Source organism: Theropithecus gelada, chromosome 4 (genome assembly GCF_003255815.1).
Source record: "Theropithecus gelada isolate Dixy chromosome 4, Tgel_1.0, whole genome shotgun sequence".
Classification (NCBI taxonomy): Eukaryota; Metazoa; Chordata; class Mammalia; order Primates; family Cercopithecidae; genus Theropithecus; species Theropithecus gelada.
In genome coordinates this window covers 84,734,196-84,747,372 of record NC_037671.1, presented here as the reverse complement: position 1 = coordinate 84,747,372, position 13,177 = coordinate 84,734,196, and positions in this window count along the sequence as shown.

Genomic DNA, 13,177 nt, shown 5'->3' with positions numbered 1-13,177 from the left:
CAAATGTATTTACAAATATGCATTTATAAATTTATAATTATAAATATATAATTATATAAATTATATACATATAATTTATATATTATATAATTTTATATATACATGTATATATAGATATAAATATATGTGTATGTATATATACACATATGCATTTATAAATTTATAATTATAAATATATTATATATAAATTATATATTTATAATTGCATATGTGTATATATACATATACATATATTTACATCTATATTTGTATACACATATACATTTACATATGTATACATATATTTATAAATGTATACATATATACTTATATGCCTATACATATATAAATGTATAAATATATAGTTATATATTTATAAATGCATATATTTATAAATAGAATCTTTTTTTTCCTGAGAAAGTTTTTTTTTCTTCTTAAGTCAATTGAATTGTTTTCTCCATTTACTTATGTCTGTCTCTTTCCTTTTGCCATTCTCTGCTACATGAGGGACCTAAAGTTTCTAACAGCCTAGGATTCCTTAAAAAAACAAGAGATGGTAACAGATTCCTTTTTGAAAAGAAACCTCTGTTTTTCCTTATAGAACTCCAAGAGTATAAACAGACAAGTTGCTCTCAGATCTTAAACTTCTTGCTTTTGTATTGTTACCTGATTTCTTTTTTATTTTTATTTTATTTTATTTTTTATTATTATTATTTTTTTGCAACGGAGCTTCGCTTTATCACCCAGGCTGGAGTGCAATGGAGTGATCTCAGCTCACTGCAACTTCTGCCTCCCAGGTTCAAGTGATTCTCCTGCTTCAGACTCCCAAGTAGCTGGAATTACAGGCGTGCACCACCACACCTGGCTAATTTTTGTATTTTTAGTAGAGATGGGGTTTCACCATGTTAGTCAGGTTGATCTCGAGACTCCTGAACTCAGGTGATCCACCTGCCTTGGCCTCCCAAAGTACTGGGATTACAGATGTGAGCCACCACACCAGGCCCTGATTTCTTTTATGAATGAAATAATTATTACAACAGGAGCTACTGTTGAGTGTTTAAGGGTGGGGTTTAGACAGTTAAAAAAGTCTTTGTAACAAAGTTCACTATAAAATCATTATGTGACCTAATTCCATGTTATCGCTATCCTTTTGGATAATCAGGACTCAGTGTTAGCTCTGCCGAGAGCTCAGAGATGCATCTAAAGGATAGAGGCTACAGGCAAAATTTAAAACTACCCATCTAAATACACTTGGTCTCCTTACGCAATCCTATAGTAGAGTTCTATAATTTTATGATTGACTTGGCATCCATTTTTAATCTCCACTGGCACACCAGAATCTTTCTCTCTATCTCTTTCTCTCTGTCTCTGTATCTTGAGATGTAAATTTTGCTGTGATGTTCACAAAGGACTTATTCATTTAGTATACAAACTTAGGGCTATCTAGATGACAATTGCCTAGGGTAATGAAAGAGGTTATCAAGAAATTAGAAATCTAAAATAGGAAAAAAGGAAGTCTTATAAGTCTGTAAGATTACTTCTATCTGTATGTCTAAGGTGTATATGAATTTATGTGTCACATATATATATAATGTTTCACTACCAAAAATATATAAAAGAGTTCTGATTAATTGGCATAGAAAAAACTTAAATAAACTCTGTATCAGAAAAATAGAAACTTTGAGCCCAAATCCTTTTTCAAGTTCATGTGACTTAAGTAAATTCTTAATAAATAAGCTGGTTTGGGCCAGGAGTGGTGGCTAATGCCTGCAATACCAGCACTTTGGGAGGCTGAAGTGGGCAGGTCACCTCAGATCAGGAGTTTGAGACCAGCCTGGCCAACATGGTGAAACCTTGTCTCTACTAAAAATACAAAAACTAGCCAGGCCTGGTGGCATGTGCCTGTAGTTCCAGCTACTCAGGAGGCTGAGGCAGGAGAATCACTTGAACCCAGGAGGTGGAAGTTGCAGTGAACCAAGATCGTGCCACTGCACTCCAGACTGGGTGGGAGAGGGAGACTCTGTCTCAATAAATAAATAAATAAGCTGGTTTGAAATTATTGGTAAAATAAAATTAGAAATGGCTTCAGAATAGTCCACATATGTTATTGTTCAGATTTATTGGTCAAGAAGTCTAATATTTATCTCTGCTAGACATTATAGGTGTCAGAATTTAGCATGAGGGTTATAAAGCTTGCAGCTCAAGAGAAAATTATCTTTGTGTATTTTTTATAAATAAGAAATTTAATATTGTTGATTTAATAGAAACAGCTAAATCCTGAGTTACTGACAAAAAAAAATTCACTTAATCTTAAAGTTCTTATTTAAGAAAAAACCTGATATTCACCAGCTATTAAAATGGTTAATAGGGAAATAACTTCAAATGATGACTATCACAATTTTCATAAGTAATCTAGGTAAACTATTTTTTAATTAATTAGATAAATCTAATGGAATAAATTCTTGTAAATAAACTTGCCATATAAATTGGAATCTAAAGTCATATTGAATTAAATAACTGACATTCATTAAATATCTGCATTATTTTAAATTTTTTAAATTACATTATAGGAAAACATGTTCTTTCAAAACAAGTGTCCTTATTTAAAGGAAAATTCTTTTTGTCTAATTCAAAAGTTATTTAAAGCTTATTTATGAAAATGGGCAAAAGAAACTAGTAAATAAGAGTGATGTAAAGGAAGTTATAAATATAAAGAGACTTTTTCATAAGAAAAGTTAAAACAAAAATAATTTTATATGAAAAAGAATATTGTAAATTTTTGCCCTAAAATAAAATGACTGGTTATTTAGAAAAGAGGGATGTTTAGGATAAAACAGGGAAGTCCAAGCACGTTGTAAATGGTTTGTGTAAGTTGTAATAAAGTTTTAAAAAGAGAACTTGTGATTTTAAAAACTGGATCAAGTTGCCTATAATTAAAAGGAAATTATTTATAATGTTTATATAAATTTATGTAAATAAATTTATATGAATTATTTGCAATAGTACTAGAGATTGAACTTGGATATTTAAAATACACTAAGAATTGGTTAGAACAATAAAATTTTCTTAAGGTATTAATTTACTCTTAATAAAATTAGAAGACATTTTAATTTTGTAGTTGTTTTTCTTTTTTGAGGCAGGGTTTCACTCAGTCACCCAGGCTGTAGTTCAGTGGCACGATCTCAGCTCACAACAGTCTTGACCCCCCGGGCTTATGTGATTCTCTCACCTCAGCCTCCTGAGTAGCTGGGACTACAGGTATGTGCCACCACACTCAGCTAATTTTTTGTATTTTTAGTAGAGAGGGCATTTGCCATGTTGCCCAGGCTAGTCTTGAACTCCTGGACTCAAGTGATCCAGCCAACTTAGCCTCCCAAAGTGCTGGGATTACAGGCATGAGCAACTGTGCCTGGCCTTAATTTTGTTTTTAACCCAAAAGTTCAACTTTTATTGTGTCTCACTGTTTTCAGCTTTCTGTCCCCTTTGAGAAGGCCTGAAGTAATACCTCTTTCTTTCAACTTCATCAGCTGTTGTAACTTTTTTCCTCAGGTTCTAACTGCTGTTGTTGCCTGATGCTAAAAATGTTTTATATTAAAAGTCTAAAGAAAATGTTTTCTTCCAATATAACATTCTGTGCTTTAGTTTTCAACTTTTCTATAAAGCTAAAAAATTTCACTTATGACCCAGAATACATTCTTCCTATGTCTAACTAATTCAAGTATTATTTTCATTAGTTTTGACTTCCAAGTTATCTAAATGGACTCCTCATAGGGAAAATCAATCGTATTTCAGAAGGACTTTTTTGCCTTTTGGTAACTGACCTAACAAACAGATTTTATGTTTTATCAAAATAATTCCTGTGTAATTGTGATTATGTTTTGCTTTGTTTATGAAAATTGAAATTAAAAATTTTTAAAGTAAGGTTAATTACATATATGTAACTTTTAAAGTCCTTGTGGTGATAAGTTACAGGGCTTTGATTCTTGGATCTAAGAAAGACAAGTTCTGCTGAATCTTAAAACATTGACAGTAGTTAAAGCCTCATCTTCTGACCCAGGAGAAGTTGACAGTCAAAATAAACTGTGTTCATGAGACACGGGGACAGAAATTAAAACTATTCAGCCCCTCTAGGCCCAGGGACTATCAGGGAAGAGATGGACACAGGAGATTGTAAGGGCCAAATTTGAGAGATAAATTAGTTCAGAGTCTATCTATAAATTAAGTATTAATTTCAAAGGCACACTGATGCAAGACCAGTATCTGGGCTCCTGTGTCAGGTTAAAAAGGGTTTCTTGGAATATTAACCCATTTTTAAAATTATAAAAGGTTATAAAAAGGTTTATAGCTAGGCACAGTGGCTCACATCTGTAATCCCAGCACTTTGGGAAGGCAGCCAAGGTGGGAGGATCACTTGAGCCCAGGAGTTCAAGACCAGCCTGGGCAATATGACAAAACCCCATCTCTACAAAAAGAATACCAAAAAATTTATCTGGGTGGGGTGGCACATGCCTGTAGTCCCAGCTACTCAGGAGGCTGAGGCAGGAGGATCACTTTAGCCTGGGAGGACAAGGCTGCAGTGAGCCATGATCATGCCACTGTACTCCAACCTGGGCAACAGAGACTCTATCTCAAAATAAAATTTAAAAAAAAAAAAAAAAAACTAAAATTAAAAATTAAAAAATTAAACGTTTATTAAAATTAAATCCTGGGGTCGGGCACAGTGGCTCACCCCTGTAATCCCAGCACTTTGGGAGGCTGAGGCAGGTGGATCACCTGAGGTCAGGAGTTTGAGACCAGCCTGGCCAACATGGTGAAACCCCGTCTCTACTAAAAATAAAAAAATTAGCTGGGCATGGTGGCAGGCACCTGTAATCCCAACTACTCGGGAGGCTGAGGGAGAAGAATTGCTTGAACCCGGGAGGCAGAGGTTGCAGTGAGCCGAGATTACGCCACTGCACTACAGCCTGGGGGACAAGAGTGAGACTTCATCTCAAAAAAAAAATTAAATCCTATGATCAAGATGCTCACAATTTTATAGATTTGTTTATCAGATTTGAGAGGCAGATTTAATTGGCCTCATGCTGTCTTAATTAGGGCTTATTATTGGGGAAATTAAGTCTCCTCTCTGAAGAATAAAGGTTTTTGCCGTTGTTAAATCTTTGAGGTTTCATTTTGGCTAACTAAATGATAACTTGAAATATTGTTATAGTGATGTGGATTCTATTTTTTAATATTAAGTGTTTTAAACCTTTGACATTTGACAAACTTTGCAAAATCAAATTCAAAATAAGGTTTTTTTTACCTGATTAACCCTTTTAGATATTAGGTCCTCCAACGTCCAAAAGAGACATATTTGACTGTGTGATATATTAAAATCATGTAAGAAGCATTGCCAAATATAAAATAACATTTAGCTTTCTTTGAGTTATATTCATTTAAATACTTTATTAGTATGTGTTACAAAATTATATAAAATTTGTATAATTCTGATATGTCTCAGTATATATTATCAGTAATAATTATAATTGTTATGTTAAATTGTTGTATGCCACAGAGATGACCAGATTTCCTTGTCAATTGTGTCTTTAACTGTGGCTGTCCTAAAACTTTTGTCATTCACAGACAATTGTTGTCTTATTTCAATCCATTTCAAAAAGCAGTTTATAATCAGCCATGGGATTCTGATGGGTACTCTTAAATGCAGATCTCTGGTACTTTGAAAATTGTGCCACTAAAATAGAAAAGGAAAAAACAAAAACAATTTCCAGGACTCTCATAGAAAGTTAATATATTCAGGCCGGGCGCAGTGTCTCAAGCCTGTAATCCCAGCACTTTGGGAGGCCGAGATGGGCGGATCACGAGGTCGGGAGATCGAGACCATCCTGGCTAACATGGTGAAACCCCGTCTCTACTAAAAAAATACAAAAAACTAGCCAGGCGAGGTGGCGGGCGCCTGCAGTCCCAGCTACTCGGGAGGCTGAGGCAGGAGAATGGCATGAACCCGGGAGGCAGAGCTTGCAGTGAGCTGAGATCCAGCCACTGCACTCCAGCCTGGGCGACAGAGCGAGACTCCGTCTCAAAAAAAAAAAAAAAAAGAAAGTTAATATATTCATAACAAGTGCTGGCCCAATATTGGGGAAAACAAGAACAGCATGGACTAAATTAACAAAAGACCAAGAGACTATTTTTATAATGTTTTTCTTAAAATGTTGCTGATCCTTTCTTTTTTGTTTTCTAAAGTCAAGAAAACTTTTTACTTTTCAGATATTTATAGCTTTTAGCAATTGGGTAAAGTATACTCTTGAGAGAAGAATCTGGATCATATTTCTTTCTCTCTACCTGATTTCTTTAGAATTCAGAAGCCATTTGTGATTATTCTTAACTTATGGCAATATAGTTATTTGCATAAGTGCAATAAGAATCTGTGTTTTCCGCAACAGATCACAATTGGAGACTAATTATTTTACCAAGGCTTTGACTGCAATGGCATGTTTTCAAATATAAACAGATGGCTTTAAGGAATCAAAGTTGATTTATAGAGGCAGTAAAAGACCCTTGGGAAAACTGGCCTCATACTTTGTCTACACAGTCCCTATATAGGGTTCCTGGCCTGTAGTAAGTACAGAATGTCACTTTCTGACAGGCCCAAGCACCCCAAGATATCTTGGGACCTTGAGAGAAGAGGAATTTACCCAACTCATACAGGTATTTTTGGGCACAAATAAATCTGTGGCTCAGCTCAAAGCTTTAAAAAATCTAATTTGAGATTTCTGTAAAGTTCCATCAAAGCCAATTTAAAAAGAGCCTATGTGACAAATAATTGTTCTTGCTACACTTTATGCAAATAATCAGGCCAAGTATAATAAGACTAAAACTTACACTGCAACAAATCGGTTCTACTGTAATTTTGTCTCAAAATAGGGATTGGAGAGAGAAAAATCATGATTCAAACTATAGTATGACTTATTAGATTCTAGCCTTGAGTAATTTTTTTGATTTTTATTATTATCTAGAATTCAGACCAAATTCTAAAGTTTTTCCTGGCTCTGAGGCTCCAAAATAATGTTTTTTATTTTTTTTCTATTTTCTTTTATTTTTTTCCTATGTTTTCCCTGATCTCAAATTACTAAAAATTAAGCTACGCTTTTCTTAAAGCCTTGTGAACTGAAGCTGGACAATTTAAACTTCAGAAGAAAATAACAGCAACCTATTTTTATACATAAACCACTTTTATGCCTGCCTATTGATGTATGAACTTCTGAATAATATGGTCTGTATCAGTTTTCCAAGATTGTTCTTCCTTTTTTGTTTGTTTGTTTATAGTTGTCTTTCTCTATTCCTGTCCCTATTTTTTCTTCATAAGACATGAGGCTTCCCAACCTGCTAAAAATGAGCTTTCCTAACAATGTGGGACCTATTTGTCTGGGAATAAACTGTCCTAGCCACAAGAGATCAGACAAAACCCAAGACCAGAGACTCATTTTCTTGTAAAATACTGCCTCTGAAAGATTTCTAAAAAGAAGAGGAAGAAAAAATGTAAAAGGAAAATAAAAATTTGGAATTCCAATTTTCTATGCCAAAAGGAAAAAAATGATCTGAAAGCTGAGTCATTGAAGAAGTTGCCTTTCCTTTCATTCTTAAGCAGATATCTACAGACAAAAGGTTTAAAAATTTTCCACAGGTAGCTATTCTATGTTCACTTTATCTTAGGTAAAGTGCCTGAACATGAGATGAAAACTTGACTATTCCCCTACCTGCTCCTTTTCTCTTGCAACAGGTAGATTCAGTAATGTGATCACACCTTCCATTTTTACCCAAAAACCTGCTTTACCCCTTTAAATACCGAAGCCCTCAAAATCATCTTTGGAGAAAGGCACAGGCCACAGACTGTTTCTCTCATTTTATGTTTTTTCTCCCAGTCATTGTCCTTATCCTTGGCAAAATAAATGTCTGAATTGATTGAGACCTTTCTCAGATACTTTTTGGGTTACATTGTAAAAGTGTTAATCTTTTTAAAAATTTTCCTGACATACCTGAGTAAAATGAAGTGATATTAAAATCAATTGTTTAGTTGTAACTTCCCAATGTATATTGTGTCAACAGGTAGATTATTACAGTCTTCTCTTTCCTTCCACACATTTTTTTTTTTGATTTGTAGCTTTAATTTGAAGATTCTATTATCTTCTGTAGATTTTATTTTTTTTTTAATTTATTTATTATTATTATACTTTAAGTTGTAGGGTACATGTGCATAACGTGCAGGTTTGTTACATATGTATACTTGTGCCTTGTTGGTGTGCTGCACCCATCAACTCGTCATTATAAACATCAAGCCACAGCCCTTTTCATGGAGCTGGAAGATTTTAGTGAGACATAGTTTACCATTGTACCTCCAGCTCTGTTCACTCTTCTTTCTGGACTTTACCCCATCTGGCTATGTTCTTCCTTTTCTTCCAGATGTTCATTTTAGCTTTCATCTCATCACTTATTTTATACTGCACATGTTATTCCTTGCTTTTCAAAATCAGCTGCCACTGAAAAGAATTGCTCCAAACCTGGCCTGAGACAGAACTTTTTACTTGATGTAATTGACAACTTATTTCTGGGAAGACATGACAATTCCTGATAAACTAATTAAGCAATATTCAGATAAAGTTTAATGAAATTAAGACTTATTCTAGGAAAGTCAGGTTAGGTAAGAGTGGATATGAATACAAACAGGAAGTTATTGGTGAAGAGCAGTTCTATGATGACATAAAGCAGAAGCCAAAATACAGTGGGTTGAGAAATTCAAAATAGTAAGGAATTGCAGATCATGAAGGCAGGTGTCTGTTTCAAGAATCTTGGTTGGGAAAGGCAGGAGAAAGGGAAGGTGATAGCCATTTTATAAGGATGATGAACATTTGATCATGTTTATATGTAGAAGGAATGGAGAGTTGTAACTATCTGTTAGATAAAAGCTTTTGCCTCTCATTACATGTAAGATGGCATGTTCTGATTTGGTTTCACTTCTTTAGGTAAGAAATATAAATTTAAGAATGGAGAAAAGCTTATTTTCATTACCTAATATTAGAGAGTATAGTATAGAGCAAGATCTCCTATATTCATTTATCCAGTAAACTATGGATCTTGATAAAAATTAAGATTTCAGGACTTTGTGCCAGACCCACTAACCCAGAATGTCTAAGAGGCCTAGAAATCTGCATAACATGTACTTTATGAGCAAACAAAGTTGGAAAAAAATGTTGCAGTGATGAAAAGCACAGGCTCTGTAATCAGAAAAATCTTGGTTGCAAGTCTTCTCCATCACTATATGACCTTGTATAAATTATTCTATCTCCTCAGTGGCTGTTGAATGAACAAGATGATATAATACAAGTAAAGTGTTGTTAAATAAATTTTATAGGAGGCCATTGGTTTGGACTAAGTTCCTACACAACACCCAACAAACCAAGCCAAAATGGAGTTACTTATGCTGAAGTTTCATGCCACCAAGCTACTAAGAGTTTTACATGACATTCCAAGACATCGAGAGAGAGATAATAGCCAAATACTCAAGCAGAGCTGTTTTAGGAACTCCCCTTTGCTTTAACCTTTACAAGAAAAGTAACTTTGAAATGACCAATCACTTTTTGTTTTCTGTTTCTGCTTTCTTCAGTTTATTTCTACCTATAAAACCAGCCTCTTCTCCTCAGCTTGTCCGAACTCTCATCCTATTTTACAGAATAAAATATTGCCCAATTGTAGAATTACAGATAAAATCCAATAAAGACATTTGAGTTTGTTGCAGTTTTGTCTTTTGATAGTCCTGGTAGCCATAAAAAGGGACCTTAAGAAGATAGTTGGCAACTCACAAGACCCCTTGAGAGATGCAGGAAAGACACTGTTGACCCCTTTTGAGGTCCCCTGTCTTCCTCACGGAGTCCTTAAGGCTGTAAGTTCCTGTCAGGTTGGACTCTGCTCGTTTTGGATTCAGCTCCCTGATATTATTGGCTTTTGAATCCAGGGTTAGTTTGTCCTGTAAGAGAGCATTTGACCTTGGGGTAACAAGTATTAGTTTGTGCTCTAAGAGGGAACTTGACTTTTGGGCTTGTGGTGGCCAATGAGATACTGGCAATAGCTACAGTGTTTTTTGGTTTGTTGTTGCTGTTGTTGTTGCTGCTGCTGCTATTGTTGTTGTTGTTGTTGCTGTTGTTGTTGCTGCTGCTGCTGTTGTTGTTGTTGTTGTTGTTGTTGTTGTTGTTGTTGTTTAAGAAAGGGTCTTACTCTGTCACTCAGGTTGGCGTGCAGAGGTGCAATCTGGGCTCATTGCAACCTCTGCTTCCCAGACTCAAGGGATTCTCCAGCCTCAGCCTCCCGAGTAGCTGGTACTACAAGGGTGAGAAACCACACTCGGCCAATTTTTGTATTTTTTGTAGAAACAGGGTTTCGTTATGTTGCCTAAATTGGTCTCAAACACCTGGGCTCAAGTCATCTGCCTGCCTCAGCCTCTGAAAGTGCTGTGATTACAGGCTTGAGCCACCTCACCCAGTCAAGAGCTACAGTTTTTAAAATGATAGCAGTGGCAGTATGTGGTTATTACTGCAGGGGATGAACTGTGAGCTTTCAGAATCACAGGTATTTGGGTTCTATCCTCTTCATTTCTACTTCTTGGGCATTTAGGTAAGAAAGGCCTCAGATGTCTGACCGAGTCAGACAGAAACTGTAAAGCCACTGGCTAAGTTGGTCAAGGGGATGTTAGAGCCAAAGCCAAGGCTTGTCTAGTGGGCACTGGTAAGGCAGTAAAGAGCTTCCAGAGTGTTGCCACTGAAAAAAATAATAATAATGTTTCTGTGAAAGGATAAGCTGTTCACAGAATGGGCTAGTTGATATTAACCCCTTAATCTGAAGAAAATGTTGTGTAACAAGGTACACTGTGAAAGCATTATACAAACCAACCCTATGGCATGTCCCTCTTAGGCTTTTATTTCAGCTCTGAAAGATCCAAGATTCAATGCAAAAAAATGAATCATTAATTTCTAAACTAAGTACTCTGTCTATGCCTGCCTTTTACATGCACAAATATTAGCTCCCATAAGCCACATATACTTACAAAAATGGCGAAATCTTACTAGATATAATTTAGAATTATTATGGCCATTAAACAACACTACACAGTAAGATGTACATTTAAAAATGGAGGCTCCTGACTGGGCATGGTAGTTCACACCTCTAATTTCAATGATTTTGGAGGCCAAAGCAAGAGGATCACTTGAGGCCAGGAGTTTAAGACCAGACTGGGCAACATAGCAAGACCCCTTCTCTACAAAAAATTATCTCTACTTGGGAGGCTGAGGCAGAAGTTCAGTTGAGCCCAGGAGTTCAAGGTTACAGTGAGCTGTGATGCCACTGCCCTCCAGCCTGGGTGACAGAGTAAGACCCTATCTCAAAAAAATACAAGAAAATAAAATAAAATGAGGGCTCCTGGATTAGGCCCACCCAGAGATGCCCATTAATGTGCAGAAGCTTCTAAAATATTTCAAAAATGTTCTTATTGTCTCTTTCAAAAGACTACAAAACACAAATGAAAAGCTTAAGTGACTAATTGATAAGAAAAACTGAGGCCAGTCATAGTGGCTCATGCCTGTAATCCCAGAATATTGAGAGGTTGAGATGGGTGGATTACTTGAGTCCAGGAGTTTTAGACCAGCCTGGGCAACATGGCAAAACCCCATCTCTAACAAAAACAACAACAAAAATACAAAATATAGCCAGGCATGGTGGTGTGCGCCTGTAGTCCCAACTACTCAGGAGACTGGTGGGAGGATTGCTTGAGCCCAGGAGGAGGCTGCAGTGAGCCAAGATCAAGTCACCACACTCCACTCCAGCCTGGGAGATAGAGTGAGACCCTGTCTCAGAAGAAAAAAAAAAAAAAAAAGGCTGAGAGCATTGGCTCAACCGTCTGTAATCCCAGCGTTTTGGGAGGCCAAGTCAGGTGGATACTTGAGGTCAGATGTTCGAGACCAGCCTGGCAAACATGGTGGAAGCCCATCTCTACCAAAAATACAAAAATAATTAGCCAGGTATGGTGGCACATGCCTGCAATCCCAACTACTCAGGAGGCTGAGGAAGGAGAATCACTTAAACCTGGGAGGCGGAGGTCACAGTGAGCCCAGAGTGTGCCACTGCACTTTTATCCCACCTAATTTATTCATTTTTTTCTTCTTTAAACTCTCTGTAGAGACTGTCAAAACTTACCAATGCCACTTATATTGCAAGTCTTCATGGAGGGGTATTGGGGAAAGTTTTTATTTTTTATTTTTTATTTTTTTATTACACTTTAAGTTCTAGAGTACATGGGCACAAGGTGGTTTGTTACATAGGTATACATGTGTCATGCTGGTTTACTGCACCCCTCAACTCATCACTTACATTAGGTATTTCTCCAATGCCATCCCTCCCCCAGCGCACCACTCCCTGACAGGCCCCAGTGTGTGATGTTCCCTATCCTGTGTACAAGTGTTCTCATTGTTCAATTTCAACCTATGAGTGAGAACATGCAGTGTTTGGTTTTCTGTCCTTGTGATAGTCTGCTCAGAATGATGGTTTCCAGCTTCATCCATGTCCGTGCAAAGGACATGAACTCATCCTTTTATATGGCTGCATAGTATTTCATGGTGTATAGGTGCCACATTTTCTGATCCAGTCTATCATTGATGGACATTTGGGTTGGATCCAAGTCTTTGCAATTGTGAATAGTGCTGCAATAAACATATATGTGCCTGTGTCTTTATAGTAGCATGATTTACAATCCTTTGGGTATATACCCAGCAATGGGAACACTGGGTCAAATGGTATTTCTAGTTCTAGATCCTTGAGGAATTGCCACACTGTCTTCCACAATGGTTGAACTAATTTACACTCCCACCAACAGTATAAAAGTGTTTCTATTTCTTCACATCCTCTGCAGCACCTGTTGTTTCCTGACTTTTTAATGATCATCATTCTAACTGGCGTGAGACGGTATTTCATTGTGGTTTTGATTTGCATTTTTCTAATGATGAGTGATGATGAGCATTTTTTTATGTGTCTGCTGGCTGCATAAATGTCTTCTTTTTAGAAGTGTCTGTTCATATTCTTTGCCCACTTTTTGAGGGAGTTGTTTGTTTTTTCTTGTAAATTTATTTGAGTTCTTTGTAGATTCTGGATATTAGCCCTT